The sequence below is a fragment of the Choloepus didactylus genome, chromosome 15 (assembly GCF_015220235.1).
Source record: "Choloepus didactylus isolate mChoDid1 chromosome 15, mChoDid1.pri, whole genome shotgun sequence".
NCBI lineage: Eukaryota > Metazoa > Chordata > Mammalia > Pilosa > Megalonychidae > Choloepus > Choloepus didactylus.
The window spans coordinates 60,977,016-60,982,944 of NC_051321.1; the positions used below are offsets into that span (position 1 = coordinate 60,977,016).

The window sequence follows — 5,929 nt, forward strand, 5'->3', positions numbered from 1 at the left end:
CAGTTATTCCAGATTATTTACTAGTTGTTCCAGGGGGACTAACTAGCTTCCACTTCTTTCTATGCCACCATCTTCTTCCTCTCTAATATGCTTTTTATTCTTCAGTTCCCCTGCCCCCACCATGGAACCCACACTCTCCTAAATAGTGACAAGCACCTTGAGATTCTGGCTTTTTTCCTTACTTGATTCTGGGGGGCAGTGCAGCTGCCTAATGAGTGTGGCTATAATTCAGTGGGGCAGACTCAAGACAGACAAGACTTTTCCTTTTCCTTTCTAATTATTTCTATTATAATAGAATTTTGATGAAATTTTCAGTGAACAAAGTCTCTGTCTCTTTACTCTGCCTACTGACATGTATATAGGGCCACATTTCCCTAGTGCATTTTGTGGAACACCAGTTTCAGGAGGCATTTACTTATTCACTCATCAACAAATATTTAGCTCACATCTATTGTGTGGCAGGTACTATGCTATCCTTTGGGGCTATAAGGGTGAAAAAAAACAAAATCATAGCTGGGCCCTGCTCTCATGAGGCTTGTCATCTAATGTGGAGACAGCTATTAATCACATAATCAGACAATTCAATGTGAGATTTATATGTGAGATAAAATTCATAAAAGAAAATGTACTGTGCTATGAGAGAATATAGCTGAAGATAGGAGCTGGCAAATTTGTTCTGTAAAGGGCCAGACAGTAAATATTTTTAGCTTTGCAAGCCATATGGTTTCTGGTTCAACTACTCAACTCTGCTGTTGTAGCCTGAAAGCAGCCATAGACAACATGTAAACAAATGAGCATGGCTATGTTCAAATAAAACTGTACTTATGGATACTGAAATTGAATTTCATGTAATTTTAATGTGTCATGAAATATTATTCTTCTTTGGATTTTTTCAACCATTAAAAAAATATATAAACCATCTTCAGCTTGTGGAGTATACAAAAACAGGCAGTGGGCTGGATTTGGCTTATGGACTGTAGTTTGCCAACCTTTGTTTGAAGGGGTTAGGGAAGGCCTTCCTGAAGGAGAGATAGTTGATCCTAGATGTGAAATCTGAGTAGGATAGCTGGGTAAGATGGTGATGTTAGTGTTGGTGGCAATGGCAGTGGGGGTTAGCGGGCAAGAAGCACTACAACATGTTAATGGTGTTGAAAGTAAAAGGGATTCTACAATGATATAAGGGAAACATTAATACTTTAAAGAATATGAGAAGTCCTACAGTAAAAACAAAACAAAACAAAAAACCCTATTTGGTTTTGCCTAAACCCATGTTTTCAAACCTATTTGTCCATAAAATTCTTCTTAGGCTGAATATCCACTAATATGTAGGAAACACATTTTTGGAAATGCAAATCTAGAGAATCCTTGGCTATAAAGGAACTCCAGAATATTCTTAGGATTTTTATGTCAAGACATTTAATATGCAGACAACCCTGGAGTCCATGTAGTATTTTCATGTGGATATTTCTGAGAATTTATGCCTTTTTACTGAGGGATCTTTAGGTTAGAATTAGACACCACTGTTTCTGCAACAGCTTAAGTGTTGACTTGCCTGGGAGCCACGAGGTGGACTGTATGGCTCCCAGATGCCATTTAATGATGCCATTTTAACTGCAAGAGAATTGAATGCATTTTACCAAATGCTCAGTGGGGAAAACAATAACAGTTATTGTTAGATATTTAGCTGATGATAATATGCAGCTCCTCAGGAGACCTGTGAGAACCTATTGATTCTCACTTCATATAATGCTTATTTGAAATATAATATGTGTGAGAGTTCACTGAGTGCTATTCCATTAACGTAGTTTCTCCCAGGGCACCCAAGTAAAAAGTGGAAAACATTTTACCCTACATCTGTATATCGCCAAATATCTAGAAGTTTCAAATTGATTAGACCAGATATTTGGATAGTAGGTTGAATTTTTCATTATTTATCCAGTTATTTTGACTACATGTGTTCTTATCCTAAATGTCTACATGAATCATTTGTTGTTGCTTTTTTTTGTTTTGTTTTGTTTTTAGTGTGAGACTTTTTTCTTCCTCTTTTATTTATTATTATTTTTTTTTATAATTTATTAGAGAACTTGCAGATTTACATAAGAATCATGCAGAAAGTACAGAGTTTCTATACGCAGTTACCTGTTTTTAACATTTTACGTTAGTATGGTACCTTTGTTATAGATGATGAAAGAATATCATTGTAATTACAGTAGTAACTATAGTACTTAGTTTACATTAGGATTCACTGTTTGCATAGTGCAGCTGTTGTACTGTCCTATGGTTATTTTAATAATTTTTTATTATGGTAACATATATACAATCTAAAATTTCCCATTTTAACCACATTCACGTATATATTTCAGTGGTGGTAAGTACATTCAAAATGTTGTGTTACAATCACCAACATCCATTACCAACACTTTTCCATCATCCCAATGGAGATTCTGTATCAACTAAGCATTAACTCCCCATTCCCTACCCCAACCCCAGACCTGTATTCCAGTGTCTGACTCTATGAATTTGCTTATTTTAGTTATTTCGTATTAGTGAATCATACAATATTTGTCCTTCTGAGTTTGGCTTACTTTACTCAACATGTCCTCAAGGTATTTCTATGCTGTCACATGTATCAGAACTTCCTTCCTTTTCATGGCTGAATAAGATTCCATTGTACGTACTTCCACTTTTGCTTATCCTTTCATGCGTTGATGGACACTTAGGTTGTTTCCATCTTTTGGCAATTGTTAACAAGTGTCTGTTCAAGAGGCTGGTGTCAGTTCTTTTGGGTATAATCCTAGATATGGGATTGTTGAGTCATATGATAGTTCTATTCTTTACTTTCTGAGGAACTGTCAAACTGTTTTCCACAGCAGCTGCACTATTTTACATTTCCACTGACAATGAACCGGAGTTCTTATTTCTCCAAATCCTCTCCAACATTGTCATTTTTTGTTTTTTTAATAGTAGCCATTTTGGTGGGTGTGAAATGGTATTTCATGGTTTTGATTTGCATATCTCTAATAGCAAGTGATGTTGAGCATCTTTCCATGTGCTTTTTCGTGATTTTCACATCCTTTTTGGAGAAATGTCTATTCAAGTCTTTTGCCCATTTTTTAATTGGGTTGTTTGTCTTACTGTTGTTGAGTTGTATGTTTTCTTTATGTATTCTTGATATTAAGCCCTTATAAAATATGTGGTTTCCAAATATTTTCTCCCATTTTGTAGGTTGTCTTTTTATTTTCATGATGATGTTCTTTGCTGCATAAAAGTTTTTAATTTTAAGGAGGACCCATTTATCTATTATTTCTTTTATTGCTTGTGCTTGGGATGAAACCATTGGCTAACACAAGGTCCTGAAGATGCTTCCCTAGGTTTTCTTCTAGGAACTTTGGTCCTGGTCCTTATGTTTAGATCTTCAATCCATTTTAAGTTAATTTTTATATATGGTGTAAGGTAAGGGTTCTCCTTCATTCTTTTGCATATGGAGATCCAATTTTCCCAGCACCATTTGTTGAAGAGACTATCCTTTCCCAACTGAGTGAACTTGGCACCTGTTGTAGTTTGCTAATGCTGCCGGAATGCAAACCAGAAATTGATTGGCTTTTATAAAAGGGGGTTTGTTTGGTTACACAGTTACAGTCTTAAGGCCATAAAGTGTCCAAGGTAACGCATCAACAATTGGGTGCCTTCACTGGAGGATGGCCAATGGTGTCGGAAAACCTCTGTTATCTGGGAAGGCACATGGCCGGCGTCTGTTCCAAGTTCCAGTTTCAAAATGGCTTTGTCCCAGGACGTTCCTCAAAAATATCACTCTTAGTTGCTCTTGGGGCGTTTGTCCTCTCTTAGCTTCTCCACAGCAAAAGTCTGCTTTCAGAGGCCTCTCTCTGGGTTCCAGTGCATTCTTCAGTGTCCCTCATGGCTATAGCCAGCTTGCTCCTTCTGTCTGAGCTTATATAGTGCTCCAGTAATTCAATTCAGACCCACCCTGAATGAGCAGGGCAACACCTCCATGGAAATTATCAAATGAAAGATCTCGCCCTCAACTGAGTGATCACATCTCCATGGAAACATCCAATCAAAAGTCTCCAACCCAATCAACACCAATATGTTTCCTGCCCACACAAGATTACATCAAAGATAATGGTATTTGGGGGGACATAATACATTCAAACTGGCACAGCACCGTTTTCAAAAATCCATTGGTGGAAAAATTCAATTGGCTATAATGTGAGGGTCTATTTCTGAACTCTTAATTTGATTCTGTTGATCTATACCTCTGTCCTTGTGATAGTACTATGCTGTTTTAAGTTTTAAGATCTGGAGGTATGAGTCCTCCAACTTCGTTCTTCTTTTTCAAGATAGCTTTCACTATTTGGGGCCCCCTGTCCTTCAATATGAATGTGATTATTGGCTACATTTCTGCAAAGAAGGCTGCTGGAATTTTGTTTGGGGTTGCATTGAATCTGTAAATTGCTTTGGGTGGATTGACATCTTAACAGTATTTAGTCTTGTGATGCTGTTTTAACTGCATTATTCTTTCACTTATTGACCTGTGGCAGTTAGGATAGGCTAGTTATGCTGCAATAACAAAATAACTCCAGGATCCCAATGATTTGACACACTTCATGCCACACATAGATTGGCAGAGGCTCTATTCCACAGTGTCTCAGGGTTCCAGGTTGGAGGAAGCTCCAGTACCTCGTAGCTGCATCCTCTGGAACTTGTGGCCTTCTTGGTTACTTAATTAAAATCTGACAGAGACATGCGGTGAGCACATGCTGTTGGAAATATGGCGCTGATAGACTTGCTTGCCACAGGGTTGGCACAAACCTTCAATTTGTAGAAAATGCATTATCTGCAAAGCACAATAAAGTGAAACACAATAAAATGAGGTATGCTTCAAGTAATTCTTCATTTTGCTGAGGAGGATTTTCTCTTCATCAGGATATTCTAGAGGCCTGCTTTCAGATGAAGGGGTCCCTCAACCTTCAGGTATTTTGTTACTTGTGTTATCCTGCTCCACTTTACATAAATAAATGTCAACAGGTCCTTTGGTGTTCCTTATATGTGCTGTTATAGAGTCTTCTCTGGGAGCTGGAACATCCTATCTGACTTCTGCTGGAGCTTTAACTGCAATAACAATCTGTTCATGGAAGGCTTGAATGCTGTGAATATCTTGATATGTCACATATGCTATTTTCATTTTCTTTGTCATCTGTTAATTCAAACGACTGCTGAGCACAGTCCTTAATTAACTCATCCAAAGCATCTTCCATTGCTGAAAAGTCAGAAAGTTCCTCCTGTAGCTTCTCTTGCTAGGGTATTGCTCCAAAATCACTGAAATCAGATCCTATCCATTGAATAAGGTCCTTAGACTTTTTTCCAAACAGGTTGATTCCATCTAAGACATTGGTGATGTCATATACTCTTCATTTTCACACTCCCAGTTTTATTGCAACCTTGTTTAAGTCAAGAATACCTCCAGGAGCAGATCTGACAAGATCCATAAATTTTCACGTTAAATAAACCAGTGATAAATCAAAATGAGGTCTCTTCCCTCTTAGAGCTTTTCTCATGGACACATATTGAATGTTATCTTCTCAATTAATCCTTATTTTTGATGGCCGGGAGTGACCGTGGTGGCAGCAGGAGAGGGCGCCCATGGCTCCTCAGACCACCGTAGCTGCCATCTTCGGCATGCGCAGTACGTCATGCCTCTGTTGTTGCTTTTTGAATGCAGGACAGTGACCTCCTTTGCATTCTTTTAAAATTCTCTCCCTTACTATGGCCAGAGAAAATATGGATAAGTACTTTTTGCTTAGCACTTTTTAAACTTTTCACGTCTTGGGTGGGAGTACTTTACTGGGGGCAGGTGCAGGGCATGTTGGGATAAGTCTGGGAGTTTGCTTGTCCAGGAGGCCAGTTGATG

The 5,929-nt window shown here is 38.1% G+C and overlaps 1 pseudogene; it reads right to left on the minus strand.

The window, feature by feature from the left end:
• Window positions 1–4,832: 4,832 nt before the first annotated feature.
• On the minus strand, window positions 4,833–5,618 carry LOC119509936 (annotated as a pseudogene).
• Between the last annotated feature and the right edge of the window lie 311 nt (window positions 5,619–5,929).